Source organism: Canis lupus, chromosome 12, assembly GCF_048164855.1.
Source record: "Canis lupus baileyi chromosome 12, mCanLup2.hap1, whole genome shotgun sequence".
Lineage (NCBI taxonomy): Eukaryota > Metazoa > Chordata > Mammalia > Carnivora > Canidae > Canis > Canis lupus.
This window is the reverse complement of record NC_132849.1, coordinates 47,652,916-47,678,527: the sequence shown is the minus strand read 5'-3', so window position 1 is coordinate 47,678,527 and position 25,612 is coordinate 47,652,916. Positions and strand designations below refer to the sequence as shown.

General features: G+C 41.3%; 3 long non-coding RNA genes across 7 annotated transcripts in view; 1 reads left to right on the top strand and 2 right to left on the bottom strand.

Moving 5' to 3' along the window:
• LOC140601663 (uncharacterized) overlaps nucleotides 1-7,795 on the bottom strand; it is a 158,933-nt gene extending 151,138 nt beyond the window's left edge. Inside the window, exon 1 of the long non-coding RNA XR_012004661.1 lies at nucleotides 7,681-7,795. This is a non-coding gene — a long non-coding RNA (uncharacterized lncRNA). The remainder of the gene's footprint in view (nucleotides 1-7,680) is intronic.
• LOC140601661 (uncharacterized) overlaps nucleotides 1-16,681 on the top strand; it is a 24,002-nt gene extending 7,321 nt beyond the window's left edge. Inside the window, exons 3-5 of one of the 4 annotated variants that reach the window (XR_012004657.1) lie at nucleotides 8,344-8,524; nucleotides 9,865-10,006; nucleotides 15,082-16,681. This is a non-coding gene — a long non-coding RNA (uncharacterized lncRNA). Of the gene's footprint in view, nucleotides 1-8,343; nucleotides 8,525-9,864; nucleotides 10,021-14,863; nucleotides 14,988-15,081 lie in introns of those variants that run through there. The other 3 variants (XR_012004658.1, XR_012004655.1, XR_012004656.1) reach the window with 3 other exon arrangements.
• On the bottom strand, nucleotides 14,277-25,612 carry LOC140601662 (uncharacterized). 2 transcript variants are annotated; one of them, XR_012004659.1, is made up of 4 exons: nucleotides 25,478-25,612; nucleotides 24,591-24,634; nucleotides 16,325-16,400; nucleotides 14,277-15,679 (listed from the first exon to the last, which is right to left on the bottom strand). It is a non-coding gene; the product is annotated as an uncharacterized lncRNA (long non-coding RNA). The 2 variants fall into 2 exon arrangements; XR_012004660.1 differs by having other exon boundaries at nucleotides 14,277-15,490.

The window sequence follows — 25,612 nt, the reverse complement described above, 5'->3', positions numbered from 1 at the left end:
CAGAACCTGCTTTCACCTTCCCTATGCAGTAGGCCTGCCTGTGGCTCTGTGGCCCTCTGTGCTGTTCACCTTTCACAATCCAGAAGGAAGACAGCCTTTCTCATGAGAGCTGACAGTGTCTTTCCCTGGCCTCACATCCAGATACTATGTATGTCCCAAAGGATACCATCCTTGACATATCACCCACCACTGACCCTACCCCAGCTCAGAGCCCCATCCTCTCTTATCAGAATCTGAAATTTCTTTGTGTTCAGGGAATTATCCCTCCAATCCTTCTCACATACACAAATCAGAATGACCTTTCTGTAACATGTATCTGGCTTTGCCAGTCCTCTGTTAAAAATCCTTCAGTCCCTTGGAGGATCCCTGGGTGGTTCAGCGGTTTAGCGCCTGCCTTCCGTCCAGCGCGTGATCCTGGAGTCCTGGGTTCAAGTCCCACATCAGGCTCCCTGCATGGAGCCTGCTTCTCCCTCTGCCTGTGTCTCTGCCTTTCTCTCTCTCTCTCTCTCTCTCTCTCTCTGTCTCTGTCTCTCATGAATAAATAAATAAAAATTTTTTTAAAATAAATAAAATCTTTTAAAAAAATCCTTCAGCCACATCATTGATTTCCTGTGCCTGCAGGATCGTGTCGTCGCCCCTTCCATGGCTGACACAGCCCCCATGATCTGGTCCCCCTATCTTTTGTCAGCTGCAGGCCCGGTGCAAGACAGAATGTACCAGACAACTAAGGAGATGATGTGATTTAGGCTACTGCCTTAGGAAACTCATTTATGAATGAGGAACAAATCAAGGATAAAGGAACAGGGCTAGAGTTTTATAGAGGCAGGTGAACAAGGCAGTTGTAGGTCAGTCTTATGGTAGTCATGAAGAATGGAGATGGGTCTATCCAGCAATATTTGAGATTACAGGGGGTTTTGTAGTTAGTTTTTCTTAGAACAGAGAAGAGTGAGGAGATTATCTAACAGCCACTGTCCCTGGGAGCAGAGGTAAGGTTCCGCATTATCACCCCATTTCACTCAACAACTGTCCATTTTCCTCTAGCTATAGACACACTCACCCAACCTGTCTCCACACCCCTGGGACAGAGTTCAATCTGTTCTCTATGAATGAGAAGTGATTCTCTGTCTTCTATGTCTGACCAACCTCTCAAGGTTCAGTTGCCTTCCCCATTAAACCTTAATCAGGGCCTACTTTATCCAGTTGCTATAAGGATGAACAAGGATGATGCAAGCAAAGCCCTTTGCATGGAGCACTGGTGAGGGCTCAAGAAATAAAGACTTAGAGGAGCCTTTCCGGGCCAGGCCCTGCAGATGGAGCTGCCTCCGCTGTGCCCCATGCCAGGCATCTGTCTTTATACCTGAGATGCCAGGGCTCATCACTGCCATTTGTACCTCCTCTCCTCATCACTGCCATTTGTACCTCCTCTCCCTGCTGTCTATTCATTCTTTTTATAAATATTTATCAATCCTCGCCAGGGCTGCAACAGAGAACAAGATAGTCCCACTGCCAGCCCAGGTGGAGATCAGACCTTATGGGGCTCCATATGAGTGCATACACAATCACAATACAGGGAGATATAAGCAAGTAAAGGCTGGGGGTGAGTGCTCAGGGGCACAAAGGCAGACATCTGCCCTAAACCAAGGTGGGCAGGTATCTAGGAGGAAGCAATGGCAAGGCTTTGATGAGGAGGACTCTTCAAATATAATTTGTGAAAGATCTAGAAGTTGGAAGGGGAGAAAGAGGATGGAGTGGGAAGAAGGCCTATTTAGGGCAAGAGAACTTGTCCTACCTTTCTCTGCATCCCTAGTCCTCACACGTATGTATGCACACACACCTCACATTCACACATACACATGCACACACATCCCACACTCCTACACATGCGCACACATGCACACACATACATACACACCCCACACTTGCACATATACATGCACATGCATACATATACACCATTGACATACATATACACACAGCCCACACTCACACATACACATGTACATACATCCCCCCAACACACACACATGCATACACATGCTCCACACTCACACATACACGTGCGCACACATACATACATACCCCATTCACATCCACACGCCCCACACTCACACACAGGAACACGCAGATGCTTCCCTCATAGTTTATTGTTCTGCCTATAAGCACCAAGGTGTGAAGAATGAACCTTTTATGCTATGCTTTGGATGGATTGTCTGTGTCTGAATTTTTTGTTTCAGTGCTGATAAGAATCTAAGTCATTAACCCCGCTAAGCACCCTTTTAATTTTTTTTTTCTTAGAACGTAAGTGGGACTAGGACTTTACTCAGAGGAAGAACTGAGGGAAGAACTGAGAGAAAATAAGAAGGTCACATGATAAGCACTCGATAAACATTTCCTTCCCTTGTTCCTGAGCCAAACCTTTCAGGCAGCAAGTGTAATGAAATTTGTGCACTGAGTGTATAGTAACGCTATATTGTCAGGAAGGAACCAGCATTTGGAAAAGCGTGTTCCAAGCATTACACACAAACTCCTGGGACTCAGGAATGATGAGGGCAGGGTTGCTGGTGAATAAGTGTGGGGGTGGACCACTGCCAAGGAATGGGTAAGGGGCGGCCAGCAAAGGCCCAAAAAGCCACTCAGGGAAAACTCTTCTCCTTGAGTCCCCCTCCACCTTCCACTTGGAGGGATTGCTAAAGTACTATAGATCGGCAATGTAGCAATAAAGCTCACAAGCCCCCACGTTGGCTGGCACTGTGACTGTTTTCAAGAGCCAGTAGCACATGGCATACCACCCCCAGCCACTGAGCGTTTTCCATGCACTCTCCTCCACCAGGTGCTTCTCAGCATTTGCAGACATGTCCTAGGCACATGTCGCCAGCCCAGAAGCTCCTCTCACTGTAAGGTCCAGGTCAGCTCACTGCCCCTTTGCCACTGCCAACGGGCACTTCAATGGCCAGTGATGCAGAGGGAATTGTTAAGGATCTATCCAGAAGCTGGGAAAGTGTAACGAAAAGAAGAACCCTTGGGAGACAAGATCTGCCTCCTATTTTGCAGGGTCCTATGAATAATGAAAATACGGGGCTCCTTGTTCAAAAATTATTAGCAATTTCAAGACAGCAACAGCACATCTTGGAACCAAGCCTGAGACCTTCTGATCCTGGGGCCCTATTTAACTCTACAGGTTACACACCCACAAAGCCAGCCCTGCCTATAAGTCACATAATCCAAAACCCTTATTTGATAGGCAAGAAAACTAAAGCCCAGAAGTGAAAACTATTCTCTTATTCCAGTCCTGCACCATGTCAGTGTTCTAGGAGGCCTTCACACTGGGATTCCTTGGCCATGAATTTTTCTTACCAGTTGTGTGACCCCAGACAAGTTACTTAAACCTCTTTCCCTCAGTTTCCACACCTATAAAACGAGGATAATAATAGTACAGACCTCTCAATAAACAATCACAATTTTAAATATTAGTAGTAGCAGTAATAATGGCTGTGATATTACAGTAAATACATCCTCTTTCTCCTCTGAGTGGCCTTTGCTTTTCTGTATTGGGGGGAAGAAAACACCTTCCAGAGGCTTCCTTCTCCCAATGTCTTGATCTACCTTGACATGGTAGGAGGCAGAGGTAATTAGCCTAGAGAAAAGCTAGGCTCTAAAAAACTGGCTCCAGTAGCCCGGCTTCTGAGACTCTACACCATGTACTACCACTCAAGACCGGACTGCCTTAGAAAAGAAAGAAAATCCTGCCATTTGCAACAACATGGATGAACCTGGAAGGCATTATACTAAGTGACATAAGCCAGACACAGAACAACAGATACTGTACGATCTCAATTATATGTGGAATCTAAAATAATCAAACTCATAGAAGCAGAGAAAGTAGGATGGAGGTTGCCAGAGGCCAGGAGGAGATTGAAATGAAGAGATCATGGTTAGGGTGCAAAGTTGCAATTGTGTAAGACAAGTAAGTTCTGAATATTTCCTATGCAGCACAGCGCCATAGCTAACAATGCTATATCACTTGTACTTAAAATTTGCCAAGAGGGTAGATCTTATGTTAAATGTTCTTATCACAAAGTCATAATAATAATTAATAACAATAATAGGGGTGGATGGAAACTCTGAGAGGTGATGATATGTTTATGGTCATGATTATGGTGATGGTTTCACAGGTGCGTATGTATCCCCAAACTCGTGGAGTTATATACAGGAAATATGCACAGCTTTTCACATGTCAATCATATCTCAATAAAGTGGTTTAAAAAAATGAAGTTCCTGGTAGATTAAAAAAAATCATCATAAGATTGGGCTGAGCTGCATGAGGGCAGGGCTTCTCATACTTGTATCATCTCAAATAGAATGTTTTTGCCAAAAATCTAGATTTCTAGACTCCAACCAAATCCCAATAAACCAGAATCTCCCAACAAGGTATCCAGGAATCTGTCCTAACAAGAACCTATGGAATGTTTATTTATACCAAAGGGTGAGAAACACTGGCTAGGGTTGGCTGCCGGTGCACAGCCACCAGCAAGCTCTCTGGGCTGCATCACCTGCATTCACTGTAGTGTCCTCGTCTATGCCGTTGAACTATTTAGCCCTGTGGTAATCTTGCATGGGCAAGGCACCCAGCAGGCACCAATTAAAGCATCTTGGTTGGTTGTCAGATGGTTCACTGCACACATCTCACATCTAACACACAAGAAAGGCTAACTGCTGGGCCAGCTGGTCAGGCCACTCCATCTGGGCCTTGTCCAGGAGGACTCTGGCTGGGGTCCTGAGAACAGTCCCAAAAACCCATAGGCAGCGCCTTGCTCTCTTACAGCCTCTGCTGGCGGATATCTCTTCATTTCTGCTATTTCCTCAAGCTTCATATCTTACTGCTAATGCTTTTGAGCTCTATTAAAGGGGACAAGGGACATTTTGAGATTCATTTTAAATAAGCTTCAAATGGATGAAGATAGCCAAATGTACAAACTTCCAGCTCTAAGATAAATAAGTTCTGGGAATGTAATATGCAGCATGGCGACTACAGTTCCGTTTCATATATTTGAAGGTTGCTGAGAGAGTAGACCTTAAAAGTTCCCATCCCCCCAAAAAATTATCTGTAACTATGTATGGTGATCACATCAACTAGACTTACTGTGGTGATCATTTTGTGATATATACAAATATTAAATCACTGTTGTACACCTGAAACTAATACAATGCTATCTGTCAATTATATCTTAATAAAACTGGAAAAAAATTTCTCCCACCAGATACACAGGCTTATATATTGCTTCAGTATGGTTATGTTATCCTGCGGGTCCTTCGTACCAACTGTAACAAGCAAATGGCAAACAGTCCTCACTGTAAAGTTTCCTGTCCAGCCCTTTCTGCCTGTCTGCCCTGCTTCCCCTAGGGAAAGGGGGAGAAATCCATTTGAAACCAGGATATGGTCATCACCAGGATGCCTGAGTGTTGCTTTAGCATCCTGCACTAAGTCCCTCTCTCCCGGCACCCAAATATGCCCTCTTTCAAAGCAGTTAGTTTGTACTTTTCCTTTATAATTCTTCAGAAAGTTGTCAGAATTTAAAACTCATTTTGCTAACTTTTTTTGGTTGGAGTCTCTAATAAACCCAATCTCATCCCATGGGTGCTGTATTTACAAGGAAAGTGAAGGGGAAGCATGGGGATGTCCTAGAACATTGCAGGGAAAGAAGCGGGGACCTGAGAAAATGTGGCTTATACCCCCAGGGACCCTCACGGGGCTCTGGAGCCTAGATCCCTGCTTTAGGACATCCTTGAGAGTTGATGTCAATTCAGTAAGCCTCCCTGAGTGGATCCGAGCCTGTGACCACTGCCCACCCCCAATAGAGCCCTTCCTATAAGTGCACGTGTTGCATCCATCGGCACCAAATCTTCCCTACAGATCATGGAAGTAACCAATGTAGACAATGACAAAAATGGGTATAGTGTGAGTGAAGAAATATCATAGGCCCACCTCCTGAAAGCTTTATTTTTCATTATTTTGTTTCATAGTACTTCTCTTCAGGTTTTATGCTGTTTTGTTTTTATCTACTGTTTTATACTACCACTACCATTTAAGCTTTACAAGAGTGGGACTATAATTTGCTTTGTTCACATTTTAAACATCACAAGATGCAGAGGTGCTTAAAATGTGGTTATTAAATGAAAAAATGAACTCATTTAACCTGACCCAATCTTAATGAACCCCCACAAAGTGATATTAGGTGCTCTTCAGATGATATAGAATATTTAATGAAGACGAGCGATATGGAACTTGTCAAAATTGTTCTTCTTTAAAAAGTCAAAATATACATAAATACATTACTTTGTTTGTTCCAAAAAAGAGATAGGCAATAGTCTAAAATGTAACTGTAACACTGAGAAGCATGTGGCAAGTGGCAATGCTCAGAGGAAGGAGACACCGGGTCAGGGGAGATGTGCTGAATGTGGGGGGTCAGCTCCTGGGTTATTAATTGAGAAGAACCTCTCTTCTGAGACCTTGCAGGCTAGGCTGAGCGCCCTTGCAGCCTTGAATATGCTGCCAATCATGGCACTTGCCATGAGTTATTTTAACACCTTTGTACTTACCCAGGAACCCATGAAAGACCACGTTTTATTCATCCCTGAATCCTTGAGCTCTTGCACTCAGTAGGTTCTCATTAAATCTTGGCTAAACAAATGAATTGGCAGGCTATGGTGGGCGAGAGGAATGGAGGGAGCAAAGGCTCATGGGATGGAATTGTGTAAGTAGACAAGGAGTATGTGCTTGCCTGTTGCTATAAATGAGACCCCTGAGCAATTCAAGGTCATAGTGACAAGAGGCATCTTAGATCAATGGTCTGGACAAAGAGCTGCAGTGAGAAACCATCCCTCCAGCCTGAAGGTAACTTTGTGGCTGTACCTAGGGCATTAAGTCATAAAGACATCTCTGTTTTCTCAATAGTTTTGTGAAAAATGAATCCCAATTTCTACATCTTTCTCACTGGGGTTTTCCCTACACATCAAGAAACAAGTGGGTTCTAGCTACAGGGAGGGAAAGCAGGATTGTGCTTCAGATAATGAGATTCTGGGGTGCACGTATAAACCCTGGGCAAGTAAGAAATGCTACCAAAATGTCAGGTCAGAGATGGGGTGGTCATGGCAGCAGCTCTTCCTCCTGCTCTCTCCTCCTCACAGGATTTCCAGAAGAAACGGACCCTTGCACTTTCTAACAATAATCTAAACCAGAGGCATCTGCTTTCATCTTTCTCAGCTGAAAGGCCTTTTAAGCTCCCTACTGTTTGTTTTGGTTTATTACTGAAAGGCTAAAACCATAAAAAAAATCATTGTTGTGGGTATTTTCCAGTTGAGATGAAATATTTAACAAGGGTAAGGTGGGGAGGAGAGAGTTTGCAGAAAATACCATTTTTTAAAGGTCAAAAAATGCATAAACCCATTGCTTTAATATTTTTTGTTCCCATGAGAGACAAAGTGTTCAGAGCCCTCCCCCCACTTTCCCCCAGACTTCAGCACACAAATGCACACACATGTCAGGTCTGTCCCGAAAACACAGCTATGATCCTCTTACAGCCCTTAGAATCTTCCATGGCTCCACCCAGCCCAGAAATGAGATACAGTCTACTATCCAGCACAAAAATCCAACCACAGTCCAGCACATTTAGTTGTACATACTCACTGACCACGGGGTTCTCAGACCCCCTCTCCATTTCACCTGTGAAAAAGATGTATCCTTGTGCATATTTTCAACATGTGGTTTTACCTCCCTGCACCACAGAATCACGCCAGTCTCTGTTTGAAATAATCTCCCTGCCTCTCCTTTCTCATCCATGGTGACACATCAAAATCCTACCCACGCTTTCCATACTTAGTGCAATTTCACCTCCTCCAAGATATCTCCCTGGTCCCCCCAGTCAGAGCCCTCCTAGCAACACACGGCCACACTGGCATCTGTCCACATTGTTCTCCCCTTTTAGGATGAGTTTCATGAGAGCTGGAGCCATGGTCTGTATAACTTGTGTCCCCCACTGAACACCATGCCTCCACATAGCGTGCACTCTATTTTTTTTAATGACTGAATTCATGAAGACATGAACAAACCCTTTTGTCTCTGCAGCATTTGCTCTGCTATTTGGGTAAAAATTAAATCCTTAGAACATGCCAAAGCACTCTACATAATGGATGCATCTTCTGATTGGATTATAATTAAAATAAGATTTTTTTTTGTAATAACATAGTTACCTCGATTGGCAGAAGGGAGATGGCAGATGTAATGGATAATTGATGAACAGTTTGAATGTTGCCATAACGTATATCCTATTATGTTTCCTGTTTCAGAAGAGAGCTTTAGAGGAACATCCCAAGAAGCCGCTGTTGAATTATCATCCCCAAGTGTGGCCAAATTATACAGTATGAGAAAGTCAAAACTTTCAAAGAGCTGACATAGGACACAGAGCAAGAAGGCTGTGGGGCAGAAAGAACATGCAATTTCCTTAGGACACCAAAAAATGGCATGCAGGTAAGCTCTAAGCAGCCCAGAGGCATAGGCTGCTCTGCACACATTCTAGATCTGGCTGGTCCAGTACAGTAGCCATCAACCATATGTGGTTGTGGAGCACCTGCAACATTTGTAGTGTGAATTAAAACGTGCTGTGAATACAATAGAAGTCCACACTGGACTTTGAAGATTTAGGAATGTAAACTATCTCATTAATGATTTTTTATATTGATTGTAGGCTGAAGTGATAAAACATTGGATATGTACAGTTAAGTAAAATATACTATTAATATTCATTTCAACTGCTTCTTTTTACTTTTTTAATGTAGCTACCATAAAATTTAGTATGACATATGGGGATAGCATTTGTGGCTTGCATTATATTTCTATTGGACAACACTGTTCTAGACTAAGTTTTCTATAGGGAGTAGGATGTCAGTCTTCTCACACCCTAGAAGGAAAAAGAACATCATTCATGCTCACAAAAAAAAAAAAAAAAGAAAGAAAGAAAGAAAAGAAAAGAAAAAAAAGAAAGAAAGAGAAAAAGAAAAAAAAAGAAAAAGAAAAAAAAGGCAGATGCCAGAACCAGCCAGCTTTATAATGACACGAGAGTCATTTTCTGGCCAGATGTCCATACTCATTTTTCTAGAGCTCTGAGGCCTGGAACTGCCATCTGAGTCTAAAGAGTAATAAATAAACAGTGTGACTATTATCACAGCCTCAGGATCGCTGACCATCTTAAGCCTTAAGCAGGAAAAGTGCCAAGAAGTATTTATCATATTTGGATGTGTGAACAAAAAAAAAAAAAAAAAGAGTTTCTTTAAGCAGGAGCGGTCATGATTTAACTTGTATTTTTTTTCTATCATTGCAGGGCTCATTCATATTAATGGTTTATTTGACCTGGTGTCTCTAAATGGGCTAGTAAATATGGCTTAACTGATTCATTGTCAGCTTTGGATACCATTTGCAGTGATGATTGGGCCTAATTTCTTAACAAAACAAACAAATGAAAAAAAAAGCTCAAAATTAATGTATAACCAAAAGGATCTTCAAAGACAAAAATTTTAACCATCACTTTGCTTCTTCATTCTAAGTAAACAGATTTGGCATAGCAACCTATCATGAGCCACGTGGCCATGTGTACTCCTGGGCAGGTGGCAGGTGTGGGTGGGAGATGGGGGAGGATACTTTGAAGGTGAATATGCTTAGTATCAACAGAAATATCTTCACTATAATTGACTTAGCCCTCACTTAAGTTATGCTTATCCAAAATCTTAGGTGGTATATTTGTTATTTATTGCTATGTGACAATTACCTCATAACTTAGCAGCTTAATACAATACCCATGTATTATCTCACAGCATCTTTGGGTCAGGAGTTCAGGTGTGGTTTAGCCAAATCTTCCAACTCACAGCTCTGCGATCAATCAAGGTCAACAGACAGTGACTGCAGTTATCCAAAGGTTCAACCAAGACAGGATCAGCTCCCAAACTCATTCACGTGGTAAATACTTTCATGTATGTACATATGTATGTATGATAATGAGACAATTCTTACAAATATTACTAGTGCCTTTTCTATGAACTGGACAAATGACTTACCCTGAATTTATACCTGTTCACCACTCCCTTATCCTACCTCAGTGCTCCTTCCTTCTCCCCACACACATAGACTTTTAATCAAGCATAAATTTATTTCATAAAAGACTGAGTCAGAAGTTATGTAAAACCAGCCACTCTGTATCACATGTGAGTTCTACCAAAAAAATAACTTTGCTTGTAATGCAATTCTTTGTGAGTTTTCACTTGAAATTATACTAACAAATTAAGGACCAAATAGGGAGCAGTCCCTTGCAAGCAGAATGTTAATGGCCTCTGGACACTAAGTTATTCACCTGTTTGGGGAGAGATTGCCAACCAATTCATTCCACCCAAGAAACCACCTGAAGAACAATCGAACTGAACATGAAGTTGCAGCTTTTGAAATAACAAGGAAAGGCAAAGGCTTTTAGGACAGGATGTGTTTTATTTCTCCCATACATTTCTGTTTGTTGAAGCTTATCAAATCCCTTCACCAGTCAAAAGACCATGAGGGTGGAGCTGGGAATTTATGGCAGAGAACAATGATCAGTGGTGGCAGCACGATTCAGGGCAGACATCCTTAGTAGTACCTTGCGTAGCAGGTGCAGCAGAAGGAAGTCTGGGCCCCAGGATGAGCCACACGTTGAAGTCTCTCCCTAACTCACTGCCTCCACTCTGGTCCTTTTGCCTAATCATGAGGGGACTCTGGGACCCAACATTCTACTCCCCAATGGCTGTAACATCACATTTTAGTTTTACTGCAAAACTCATTTGTATTTTGATTATTTATAAAACCTACCCATTATTTCTTTGCCTAATTAGATCTGACTTTCATATATATAGCCTTTTACTGATGACTCAGTTACGAATGACCTCAGGACCACTGAGAATGTGTGTCTAGTTTTTCCTGGTCAAAATGGCCTCAGATTTTTGTGTTTTTATGTTCATGTAGCATTTCCTATAGCTTTGCTCTCTCCTCCCAAAACTGGGCACCGGCAGTCATTTCTACATATGGTTATTCCACCTGATCAGAACTCTCTCCTGTATGCAGCACACAGATACTTATACTCACATTCCCCTCAAGCAAAGTGCTTCCCATTGGATGTGGGCTTGGGGGAAAAAAATACAGCAACAACAGCAGATATCTATGCAAAATGAGTTCAGAGGTTTTGATTAAAGATCTCAAGGTCTCTCTTATGAGTTTAACACCATCTCTACCTTTATTATTAATTTGCAAGGATTCTCACTTACAGTTAAACAGCTTTGCCCCTAATAGCTAAAAAGAATGGCAAAGTCTGGATAAGTGATTAAAGCTCAATTTACCCCTTAATTTTATGCATATCTAATAGAGGTTGGTGTATAGGAGGGTGTATGTGTGGGTGTGCATTGTGTTGTGTTTTCCCTGCACATCTCCCACTCCATCATCTGGGATCAGAATACTGACTCATTACTGACTTTACTCCTCACATCCGATCAGTCACCAAGTCCTTATGATTTCACTTAGAATATTTTTCAACCCCATCTCCTCTTGCATATTCTCTTGACCATGGCTACATGTATTAGTTTTCTGGGGCTGCTGTGATGTTTAATTTTATGTGTCAACTTGACTGTACCATGGGGTGCCCAGATATTTAGTCAAACATATTCTGAGTGTGTCCTGGAGGCTGGTTTTGGACGAGATTAACATTTAAAGCAGCAGACGGAGTAAAGTGGATGGTCTTCCCCAATATGAGTGGACTTTAGCCAATCAGTTCAAGGCCTTTATAAACATGAAGGGTGACCTTTTCTCAAATAAGGTTGAACTCCTCCTGCCTAACAGATCGAGGTGAGATGTCAGGGTTGTTTTGTTTTGTTTTTTAAGATTTATTTATTTATTTATTCATGAGAGACACAGAGAAAGAGTCAGAGACATAGAGGGAGAAGCAGGCTCCCTGCAAGGAGCCCGATGAGGGACTCCAACCCTGGACCCCGGGATCACGACCTCAGCTGCAAGCAGACTGTCAACCACTGAACCATCCAAGCGTCTGAGACATCAGTTTTTTCCTGCCTTTGAACTTGAACTGAAACACACTGGCTCTTCTTGGATCTCAAATCTGCTGGCTATTGGACTCGAACTTGAACCATCTGCTCTCCTGGTTCTTAGGCCTTTGGGCTCAAACTGGAATTACACCATTGGCTCTCCTGGGTCTCTATCTTGCCAGCTACAAGGACTTCTTAGCTTCCATAATTATATGAGCCAATTCCTTAAAATAAATAAGTAGATAGGTAAATAGATATATCCTGTTGGTTCTGCTTCTGTAGAGAACTCCGACTAATATAGCTGCCATAACAAAATATCAAAGACTCAGCAGCTTAAACAACATAATTTTATTTTCTCACAATTTTGGAGGCTGGAAGTCCAAGATCAAGGTGTCAGCAGGTTTGGATTCCCTTGAGGTCGCTCTCCTTGCCTTGCAGATGGCTACCCTCACATGGTCTTTCCTCTGGACGTGCCCTGCCTGGTGTGTCTCTTGTGTCCTAACTTCTTCTTTAAAAGCATCAGTCAGGGATGCCTGGGTGGCTCAGCGGTTGAGTGTCTGCCTTCAATTCAGCGTGTGATCCCAGGATCCAGGATCGAGACCCACATCGAGCTCCCTGCAAGGAGTCTGTTTCTCCCTCTACCTATGTTTCTGCCTCTGTGTGTGTGGGTCTCTCAAGAATAAATAAATAAATCTTAAAAAAAAAAAAGTATCAGAGTGAATGGAACCTATCCTAACAGCCTCATTTAACTTAAGTATTTATATAAAGACCCTATCTCCAAATACACATTCTGAGGTACTTCAATAGGGCTTCAACATAAGAATTTTGAGGAGACACAACTAAGTCCATAACAATATGGCTTTTGCCTTAGTTTATGGAAATAATCTTCTACGATTTTTCCCTCCTCCACTATCACCACCTTCCATCCATGATTATTAATGTTACCTTTCTAAAATGCAAATCTGATAAGGCATTGTTTGTTTAATTTGGGCTCATAGATCCTTAATGCTTCATTTCTTATAGGACCCAATTGGAAGTTGTTAGCCAGAAACTACCAGAATATTCTGGGTCTTGCCCCTACCTTTTCTTTTCTAGCTTCATTGCTCAACATTCTTGCTCATTTGCCCAATATCCTATTTGTAGCCACTCAAAACAACTCTCTGAAGAGAACATGTTTTGTTTTGTTTTTCAACTCAGAGGCTTTTTCAACTATATCCTTGAGATTTGCAGCCTCCCTGAACACATACCTTCTGGCCATTGCTACATAATTATGAGTAGATGTGAATCTTTTTTTCCCTGATAGAATAGAACTCCAATATTGCTTTTTGTCCAAATAACAAACCATACTAATTAGTTAACCCATTAAATATTTGTTGGGGATCTACTTCCAGTCTGGCCCTTTTCTGCAGACTAAACTTCCCAGTCTTGGGAGGTGGGAAGTATACATGACCTAATAACAATAAAATATAACAATAAAATTTATACTCTCTTGGCCTTCTCCCAAAGATGGCCAATAGAGAGAACTCATTCACATCTATTGCTAAGGATTTAGTAGAATCAACGGTTTAAAATAAATTGAAAAACACTGTCTAATAGAACAGCAGCTTTTCTTCTGGTATAACATATACAACCAACCAGTATAAGCCAGCACCTGCAGTCCAAGATTTGCCATCTAGAAGTGATATCTAGAAATAACACAAGTGTGACAGTGTAAAGATTCAGACTATCTATCAGGACAGTGATTTCAAAAGCTCAGTGTAGGTGGATTTATAGGACCAATAAGCCACCACTGCCATATTCTATAATAAAGTAATATAGGTCCCAAGAGAAGTGTAGGGAGCTGAGGACATTGTGTGCATATGGTTATGTGGATAGAGGTGATAGGGTTGGGGGATACCCACCTGCTGAAATCTACATACTGAAAATTTCCAATACAACTTCAATACCTTAAGTTAAATTAAGGCAGTTAAATGCCATCAATCAATTTCTCCTTCCCTGTCAAAATAAGGCACAATATCACTATTGTTAATTGTCTGAACAAGCTGCTTACATGGAGAAATAATACCATCACAAAAGAGATCCACAATGCCTTCCTTGAATTTCCGATTTTAATTTTTTTTTAAAGATGTTAAGGTCAGGGGAGTAACATTTCACCAAAAGGAAACAGCCTTTTTTTGAGTTTTAACTAATTGACCAACCTAAAGAGAACAAGCACAGGGTAGAGTTTCTATGGGGAGAAAATATGCAAGGAGATTTGAAGAGGTACTATTGGTTGGCTAAATATTACCCTTATAAGGTACAAGGGAGAACTGATGAAGTCATGGTAGAAAAAAAAATCTTACCAATAATTTCCAAGCTGTCAGCACAGAGGCCATAACTACCATATACAGAGAAAGTATGCAGACATGATATATTAATTTCTGGGTGAATGACCAGACCACATAGCTCTGGGTGTTCTAAAATGTGAAGGCAATTGTTGTCACAGCATTCTTGGAGTAATAACTCATGTAATGTTGCCCTGTTCAGGTGATGTTAATGGGGGCTGAAATGGGAATAACATCCCCAGGAAGTCCCCCATGGTCCAAACGATGGCAGTGCCTGTGAATTTTTCTGGTCTACCGCTCAGCTATGGGGCCAGTGTATTGAACCTTCTGTTTTGAATGCATCCAACCTTGAATATGAAATGATGGATCTCCTTAGATTTTAAGCCCCCGACACTTTATTCCATTAATAAATATTCATTTTCCTTTTCTCCCTTCAGTAGCATTTTCTCATCAATCATGGTTGAAGCCACAGCTGTGAAAGCCCTTTATCCGTTACTGTTCATCTCTACATGATTCTGTGTATCCTTACAAAATTATGGAATTATTGAAAATTGGGTGCGAACCTTTTGTTTGGTGTGGTTTTTAATCGTCATTGAGTCCGTGTTTATTCCCAGAATGAAACCACTTTGTTATTTTTTTCTTCATTTTCTTCTAGTACATGTATAAATCACTCCATTGGATTCTACTGTCTTGTAAAAATAAAAACGATCCCCAAATGTTCAAGAATTACTCAGGGACTATTCAGTGTTCAATATGTCAAAGCAGCCAAGACAGACAGTCAGGAAGAAGATTAGAATCAATGAAGAAAAATCCATCCCGGGCACAAGTTGTCCTGCTGCCAGCACTGTCGGGGAAAGGCCTGCTCGCTCGGCACTCTCATTACTGGGAGAAAAAGTCTTCAAGCATGAGACCAAGGAGGAGGCCACAATCCCTGCTGCCTGAGTTCTTCGGACAAATCCACAGTCTATTTTGTCAAAATGGATACTCCCATGGAGTGGCCGTCTGCTGCGCGGTTTTAAAGAGCTCCTCTACGTCTCTGCTGCCTCCAGACAGGGATCAGTCACCTGGGCCCCAACAGGAGCTCAGCCATTACTCAAAAAACTGGAATGCTAAGATTTCCACTTATTCCCTGCTGACTACCAGCATCAGAGGCTCTCTGCCTGGGGCAGGCTTTCTGCTCACTTCTGCTCCCCTTCCCCTCCTTCCATCCAGGGTTGGATATCATCCAGTCTCCTCCTATCCCATTCAAGCTCCTTCCACAACAAGAGGAACATTAGAAGGTTAACATCTGCCTGGATTTTAAGGAAGAAAACTTGCCCAGGTGTTGATAGAGTTGATAATAATAGATTAAAGTTGTAAAAATGGGATAGATGAGCACACTGCAAGCTGATATTGCATGAGCACCTTCTGTGGGCATGGCCCTGTGCCAGGCTGCACATGTGCAAAAGCAGCCTCTGGAAGCTATATGGTGGCTACAAAGGGTGAAGGCAGGAAAGAAGAGAGCTAAAGCAATTGGGGCAGAAATTGGAGAAAGCTAGGGATAGACTGTTCCTAATGCATGCTAGGCACACAACGGCAAAAGGAATCTCAGCCTTAGCATCTGCCTGATGCTGAGATTTTCTGGAAGGGAAGTAAACTTATTTCTTCTGGATGGATGACAGGGACTGCCTGACCCTCCACCCCCAATCAAAGACTCCCCAAACTCCTTAGAGATGAGTGACAAGGGACATGTATCAAGTCAGCTTCCTCATTAGCAGATCAGAAATGTAAGTCCCAGAGAAGATAATAAACTAGCCTAAAATCATGCATTCAGGTGGCCACCGGCTAAAAGTGACTTCCACGACTGGGAGCCATGTCTATGGGTTTCCATTCCTAGGCTCTTTCCCCACACAACTTACCTTAAGTGGGGATGATACAGGCAATGGGTTGATCCTTCCTACTGAAAGCTACATGTCGAATACAGTTTCCATCAGCCTGAAAAATAGAACCAGGGTGGCTGCAAGACTTAGCCAAGAGACCCCATGGCATGTTATTGAAATACAAGGTTTTTAACAGAGACCTCCACAATTATGTCTCAGGAAGTCACACCAATACCTATTATGGTTTTGAGAATGTGACTTGCAGCTTTGCCCCGGTTTCCACATTTTAAAATAAGACAAACTACTGCTCTTACAAAGATGTTCAGTGACCAAATTAATGATTAATTATGAGTACACAGAATTTCATGGAGATTACTCTTCAGTTTGACATTATTACTTTCAATAAACCTGTTGTTATAATCATGCGTCCAACAAGTAAGACTAAATATCAGAAGGTTTTTTTTTAACTTAAAAGATGACAAATGCAATCTGAAGAAAACAAATATAGTAAAATCTCATAAAGGATTGTACAGTTATTCTTGACATGCACAAATCTCCAATATCAGATGCCCAGTGAGATAGTTTCTGACAGGCTTCCAGTTCTTAACCTCGTGGCCAACAAATACCAGCTGCTGGCACCCTCCCCAACCAACTATGAAGACACCAGAAGAGAAAAAAGAAGCTTGTACATTTAAGGGGGGTGGGTACTTAAAAACTAAGCAAAGTGTGTGTGAAGTGTCCAGGAAGACAGAAGATTAGTAGTTGAATTTGGGCAGAGGCCTATAATGGGGCAGGCCAGGACTCAATGAGAAAAGAGCTGGTATCCCACTCTGAACCCCAGTATGGTTCCAGCATATCATTTCCTGGCTTGTTTTCACACAAGGTTTAACACAGGAATGCAGTTGCTTATATCTCCCTAACCAGCCCACACATTACCACAGTGGGCAGGGAATACCCTGGAATAGGGAGCATGGGGAATTCTCTGGGAAAGAGTACAAGGGATGATTAAGCATAAATATCAACACCAATGCCTCCACATCTTCCTAAACATGCCACGAGGAACAATCTAGGACCTAAGGTTTGTGCCTCCATCCTGATGGCATTACTAGTCAAAGCAGCTAGGTCCCTAGGGTATATAAGGTGAGCTCTAGAGAGAGGTGAGATATCTGAACACAATATACACTATAAAAAAAGACAGCGAATGGAACAACCAATAGTAGAAGATAGAATATACACGGAAAAGGATACAGGTCTTCAATACACTTGGAGTTTCTTTTCTTATCAAAACGAGCTAACTCTTCCCAACACTTACTAAATGATCTATTCATTTTTTCATTGGTTTGTGATGCTGTGTCTGTCATATACCACTTTCAGACATATATGTGGGTTAAGAAAACATTGTAAAAGGCAATAGTATTAAGTTAACAGAGGAAATGTAGTAGAACATATATTTACGTAAGATTGGACAGGTATTTACCTTATAGTGAGAAAGGCTTTGTTAAACAAAACTCAAAATACATAAACCATGAAGGGAAAATCTAAACAAAAAACGATTCCTGTACCTCAAATGTCACTCTGCAAAGTCAATAACAAGAAAAGCCTGGAAGAAGATATTAATAAAGAATTACTATTTAGATACATGAAGAATTTCTATAAATCATCTAGAAAAGATAACAAATCCAATACAATATAGACAAAGGATAAGAATAGTCACCTCAGAGGGGATCCAAGAGCTAATAATAGATGCTCGCACCCAGTAGTTATCAGTGAGTATCACTTTGCAAAGCAAAAAAATGATAAGTAGGAAAAACGAAATGTTGCAAATAGAAATATTCATGCACTGCTGGTGCCTTCCTGGAGAGAATCCAGCAAAATTTAGTGAAATTAAACATATGCATAGACCGTGGCCCCAAGTCATGCCATCCCTGAGTGGATATCCCGGAGTCACCCTCTCATAGGTCCACAAGGAGACATTTACGAGGATGGCCACATTATTTGTGACAACAGGAAGCTGAGGGCAACTCAGATGCCCATGACTAGAAAATAGTTACAGGAAACATGGTATAAGCTCATGGTGAAATACTTGGCAACAGTCAGAAATCATCAACTAGTTTTGGATAGAATAACAGGATGATAATAAGTAAAAAGAGAGGGATTTAATCAATATTATTTATATGAATTAAATATACGTATCAAAAGATTTTTTAAGGCCCCAGAGATGAATAAATCAACATGGAATCTGAATTGGGAGGACATTTATTACATCCACTGGAGAGCGTGCCTAGGCAAGGGGAGTGGAGAGCTAAAATTGAAAAGGAAAACAAAGTTAAATGAAACAAAAGAGACACCTTGCCTGAATAATGCTATTACACTATTCATCTGTGCATGTGTTCATTCATTGGTTCCTTGTAAGAACACTAGGGTTGTGCAGGTGAATGGACAGGAAGGTTCTTGCCCTCACGCTACCTTGTCATCATGGACTGAGGAACAGAAGCGCCAGCTGTTTGTAAATTAACTCCGGGCTTCTATGTTTCTAAGAGAAATGGAGAAGATGGTGATTATAAACACGACGACATATCAGTAGTGGCATATCCTAAAATGAATAATCCCCAAATCTCACCCAAACTTTAAGTGAATTTTCACAAACTGGATTTTGAAGCTGGGTGAACTTCCTCTGAGGACTGCGTCACAGGAAACAGGGAAATTCTCTGCAGAAGGACCTCCAGTTATCTGGTGCCCAGCAGCTTTTCTCATGCCCTGCTCTGTCCCCCAGATGCACACGGCACTCATACAGCAACAGATGTAGAAAAGAAATAAAATACCACCTGATCAGTTAATTTTTCCCAGCATTATCCCTCATTAGGTTTCTCCCCTGGAGCCAAAATACAGCCCAGGCCTCTAGTGCTGTGCTGGATTCTGCTTCCTGTGAGTAGATCTGTCTTTAATCCAAGTGGCCAAAGGCAAAAATGAATTTCTTCTAAAAAGGAAGAGTGCTAGTCAGTGAAAAAGGAGTCCTTCACCCTACTCCTTGGCACTCTGGGTCCTACCCTCAAAGCTACTCAGGAGGAATGAGCTTTGATGAAATCTTACCATGCAATCTGCATTTTCAGGACAAAACAATAGCTTTGTAACCTCAGAAAGTGGCACGGGACTGTAGTATGCGTGTAGCTTGCAGACACTAGAGATGGTTGGAGGTAGGGAATTAGAAGACCCTTTAGAGACAGCATCTAACCTCAAGTTTGGGGTTAACATATCTATCTCAGCCTTAAAGATCCTTCTCAGAAATGCAATTTCTCACAAAACGGGCTAGTTTCCTTTAAGACTGAGAAGACTGAGCCATTTACTACTTTCATCCTTCCTTTTTTTTTTTTTTTTTAAAGATTTTATTTGTTTATTCATGAGAGGCACACAGAGAAAGAAAGAGGCAGAGACACAGGCAGAGGGAGAGGCAGGCTTCATGCAGGGAGCCCGACGTGGCACTCGATCCCAGGTCTCCAGGATTACACCCTGGGCACTAAACCACTGAGCCACCCAGGGATCCCCTACTTTCATCCTTCTTAGACACAAACTATCCTGGATCCTTCATTTGTCCCCTGCTCCCTCCTTCCTCCTACTCACACATTTTCTGCCCCTTTCAGATAGGGGATATAATCAAAAACCCCCAGACAAGAGATACTGGTTGGGGCTGCAGGTGGACAGGGATTTGCAGAAGAAAACATGGACATTTTCTCAGGGTCAGTGCCCAGGCACTTAAAACCTTCAAAGTTTCTGAAACATCACAATACCTTGCCATGTTGGCAAGGGCATGGGGAAGTGAGCCCTGTCACAGCAAATGGCAATGCATTTTTAGGGCTTTCTATATGTCCACAACCTCTAGACCAGTAATTGCTCTTATGGGAATTTATACATAGGGAATTATCAGAAATATGAGCAAAGATTGACATTTAGGAATACTTAATGCAACATTTTGTATATGACCCATATGTCATGAGGCCTTCCTGTCTTCTGAAAATTAAATAAAATCATCCCAGGGCTCTATCTCATAGCCTATGGAAGTTCCAACATCTTCCTCAAGATTTCTGATGACTTTCAGTGCATATCCTCAAGTTCCTGTAACTAGTGAATCCTAAATCTTCCCAGAATTATTCTAAATTCAGAGCTTTAAACCAACTAAGGCCAGGGAATGTGGTCCCTTTTCTCAACTTTGTCTCCAAAACAAACAGATAGAATTTACATATGCTTCAGTCTTTAGAGAATAGTAAGGAAAATGGAGGGATTATAGAAGACAGAAATATAAAGACATTAAATTTCAAAACTAAAAACATCTTAAACTCTCAAAACCTTTCTTCAGCCTCCCAGATCCCCTGTAATGTCACTCAGCTCACTGTTCTTTTTGTTTTCATCTCTTTTCCCTTTCTCTCTCATACTTCTCTGCTCCCGCCAACCCCAGATTTTACCTAGCACCATAAACGGAGCCATGTATTGCTCTGTGTTTTGCTATTTACAAATAGATTACGCCCTCGTGGCCACACCAAAGAGCCTAATGAGATATTTTTCTAAAGATAGTTAGCTAAGAAGAATTTCTTTCCTAAGAAGGACATGCAGACATCATCACGGTTCCCTTTTTGTCAGCTGACATCATCATGGTTCATGTGATGTCTGGAACTGTGGCAGTCATTTTGTAATCACAGGGAGAAAAAGCAAGGGCCAAGAATGGAAGAGTAGAAAGGGCCTGGGAGCTGAAAAATTAACCCTGGATGGAATACCACCATAATTCTTTTCATAAGAAATAATAAACATGTCATTTTTTTTGTCATTATTTGAGACTTCTTTAGACAAGTGCATCTGGCACTTTCTGACACTATTTATCTAGAAACAATGTCAGATCCTACACATTAAGGACTCAGTCCCACAGAACTGCCACTCCCTACAGATATCTGTTCAAGCCCCGGTTATCCCCTGGCTGTGGTCAGAGATTATAATGACCTTTCCTTGCATTTGACTGATTTACAGAATGGCTCATGGAACTTACAAAAACACTTCAACCTGAAAGCTCTCCAAATCCTCCCTACTATTGGGATTTTATGGAGTATTCCTCACTTGGCATGATTAATTGCCAACTCCATTTCTAGCCCTTCTCTCTTCTCTGGACAAGGGCAGAGAATGCTGAAAATTCTAAGATTCTAAACATGGTTTGGTCTTTCTCATGAGCAGTCCTGAAATGGGAGCCCCCTGAGAGTCATCTCATTAGAACCAAATCACTACTATTCCACCAAAAATTCCAAGGGATTCAGAAACTCTGTGTCAGGAACCAGAGTCAAAGACCAAACATCACAACACAAGATGGCCCTGGTGCTCTTATCACTTAGAAAATTATCAGGGTTTTTGGAGCTCTGTGTCAGGAACTGGAGCAGAGACCAATATATGTATTTTTTATTTATTATCTCACAAATATACCCTTACTTGCAGCCAAAGGTATCTCAATAGATGCATAATACATCAAAAGCTTAATATTGCTAAGCCTCAGTTTTCCTATCTTTACTATGGGCATACCAATACTAATTCACTATAATGAGTCCATGCAGTTATAATGATCTCATGCCCATGTAGAGTAAATAACCTATACACATGATACTTGTTATTCTTCCATTCACTAATTCATTCCCTGAATATTCTATCCTAGATAGCATAATAAGTACTAGAAATTTTGAAGTGAAAAAGAAAAAAAGATTTAAGATTTTTATCATCTAGCACCTTTAATAGTCTGGTTTTCCAGCTTCTGTTTTTGATAAATCCCACCAAAAAGCCTTTGTTATTAATCCAGTATCTTCTCATGTTATCCACCTAGGATACTATGCTCTTTCTTGATTCTTGTATGTCTTCTGCCCTGCTCCTTCTTCCCATTCTTCAGGACCTAGGAAACTCATCCTTCCCTTCCCTATATACCTGAAAGATATATTGGTCATTTTGTTTTCCTCTGTATCCATAAAATGTGTGTATGCTTCCATAGGCACATTTTAGAATACTGATGGGAATTGGATGGTATTAAGGCAAGAGTCCAAAAAAGAAAAAAAAATGAATCCTATTAATCAGGGCTTCTCCCCAATGATAATCTGGCAGAGACAAGTCTTGAGGAACTGTAGCCATATGGGTAACAAAGTATTATTCCACTGTTGGCTCAGAGAGTGTCCCAGTGCTGAATTCAGGCTCACTGTCCAGTGCTGAGCTCCCCTCAAAAATGGGTGAGTTTGGTTTAAGCCTCACAGTGCCCCCTCATCTCTGTGAAGCCTAAACTTAGCCACCTAGAATCATCTTATCAGCCATATAAAGAAGACCTGACCAAGGAGAAAAAAAAATGGATGGCTGGGCACCAAAGAAGGTGCCACCTTGGTTTGCCACTTCTATCAAATATTGTGGAATATAATGAAAGGGACACAAGCTAGCTCTTTCCTTAAGGATAAGCTCTATCCCAGTCTCATTACCTCAGGGCAGCAGGAGTTAGTGCCTTGAAAAATTATCAGGCATTTTAGCAAGTTTTCCTTTTCAGGACATTTAAGAAGGGAAAGGAGACTAAAGCTTCCTCTTCCAGTAGTATGTGGGTGACTGCCTTTACATATTTATGTGTTTTCTACCTGTGGTAAACTGTGTTCCTGTTCAACAGTATTTACTGCCTCCCTTATACCTTCCTGCTTTCCTGCTTGTGGCTCTCTTTGGCCAGTGAAGAATGTGATTCAAACCAGATGACAACACTCATGGTTAGAAGCGTTAAGAGTAGCACTTGCTCCCCCAAACTCTATTTTCCCACTGTCAGGATAACCAGCAATATTCTAGAACTTAGCTGCTCCATCACTCTGGGCCTTGGGATGAGGAAGGGAAGGACACAAAGCAGAGCCCTGAGCCACCTATCAGTAGGCAAATGGTGTGAGTGAGCAGGACAATGGGTGTTCTCAAAGTGACCAAGACATTCCATTTATCTGTAACAGAAGCACAGCCTAGCCACTGTTGATGTCCCTGGAAGCCCCTCTAGGACTGTATCACCGTGTCATCAGCCTAATACAAAGCCAAGCACATATGCATGTTCAAAAGACCTGCTGAACAAACTGATGAATGTTTTTAATCAAAACTATCATTTTCTTCCCTGAGAGGCAATATTGCACAGCAAAAGAGATTAGGCTTCAGAGTCTCAGAGACTCACTTTAAATCCCATTTTGCCACCTACCCAGTCATGAACCGTTAGGCAGCCCAACTTTGTAAGTCTTAATCTCCTCTTTTAAGAAGAAATTTGTTTGAAATTACTTCCTTTTAAGGGGTTTTTGTGAGTGTTAAATGAGATAGCATCCATAAAGGACCTGGTATGTTGTCAGGACATCATAGACACTGAATACTTTATTGTTGAAGATACTGGCCAATTAGCCATTTCTTTGTTTTTTATTCAAAAAAGCTACACTCAGTAGCAGTGGAGGTAAAGAAAAACAGCAATATATTACAGATACTTCTGCAGGATAATCAATAATACTAAGTACTTGGTTGGTTGGGAAGGATTAAGGAAAAAGAGGTAAGAGGAAATATAGAGGATAATTACCAGATTCACTAAGAAGATGGGTGGGCATTGCTATATGATCTCGGCAGGTCGTATATGGCTTGACTTCGTGGTTGGACAGGGGTATGGATTATAAATTCAATTTTAGGTTTCCTGGGTTCCAACAGAGCTGTTGTTAATTGAATATGCAGGTCTGAAACTTAGGAAAGATATATGACTACACATATAAATGTTTGTTGATTAAATGAATTGTTAAATGGAGGTCAAGAGAGGTAAGTTAATACTAAACAAGTTCTCCAGTAAGCGTATTTCATATTTCATGTGTATATTTTTGCATAACCAATTGTCTATGGATAAAGGGATTAGCCTACTTTAAACCTGATTTGCATATGTCCTATTCTGAAGGAAAGAATTTTTGACTATTGTGAAACTTTAAATTTACATTAAAGGAGAACCATATCCACTTAACCAAATTCAAAGATAGTCACTGAAGATAAACTATTTGGGAAGTATGAAAGAACTAGCCTCATTAAGCAAAATTTTCGGAACCTAATCATTTAGCACTGATTTTTTTTATAAGTTTTAGTCAGAAATATCTTAATTAATACTAGTTATTAACCACAGATGGAGATGGTAGTTAGAAAATGAAGTGACTTTCCCCAAATCATCAATTCAACACTATTTTTTTAATGCATCAACTCTGAGAAAGGCACTGCCCTGGTCAGATTGTGAAATGATAAATTAAAACCGGCGGGTGATTCTCACCTTCAAAGAGATCACAGCTTCAGACGGACCCATGATAAGGAATACTAGTAGGAGAGAGATGCAGGTTAGTTGACATGGTTGGTAGAGTGGGGAACAATTATTTCCAACTGGGGAAGTTAGTTAAGTCTACGTGGAGCCTGTGATTTTTGAGCTGCTTCTTAAATGTTAAGCATAATCTGTATATGTGGGAAAAATAGTTTGAGGAGAGCATTGTAAAGGGGAGAATCGCAGGAGCAAAGGTATGGAGGTGGAGAAGAGTCAGGTACTTATGCAGAAGAGTGAAAAAGTCAATTTGATTATGACTGAATGTTAAGTAGTGAGGAATGAGACAGAAAACGTAAATGAGGGCCAGGCCATAAGGGATTTTGAATACCAGGCTAAGGAACGTGATCTTTATTCGACATTAGATCCTCGGACTCCATTGAAAGAACTTGAACACAAGAGAGATTGACTCTTATAGGGAATTTCAAAAGAATGATATTTAGGGACTTTCCTGGGGATAGTTTTTCTCATCATAAAGTAAGGGAAATAATGTTTACTGCACAAGGATGGTTTTAAATGAGATAACCTATATAATGTGTTGGTTGGTAATAGGTTCCCTTCCTATCCTCTTTCCTGAAAGTGACCTGATAATATCCACCTGCTCCTCATTAAGACCCCAAGGGCAGCAACTGCAACAACACAGAGATATTAACAGGGCCAGGTGCTATAATGGCAGCTGGAGACCCACAAGCAGGGATTTAGCAGATAAAGTAAAGGCAAGCAATAAAAAGAGAAAGGGGGGGAAGAAATGTTTGCCAAGGGCTGTTGAAAAGAAATAAATTGGAAACCTGTTATGCATGTATCTGGGACACTGCTGTTAACTCAGGAAGGGAGGGAGGGCTTACAGAGGGAGCTCTGGTGGATCCTAGAGCACCCAGGAAACTGGACCCTCAGGCTCTGTGTGTGCGTGCATATGTGTGTGTGTAGACACTGCAGCCCATCCCAGCTGTACTGGCTGGCAGAAGAGAGCTAGAGCTAAT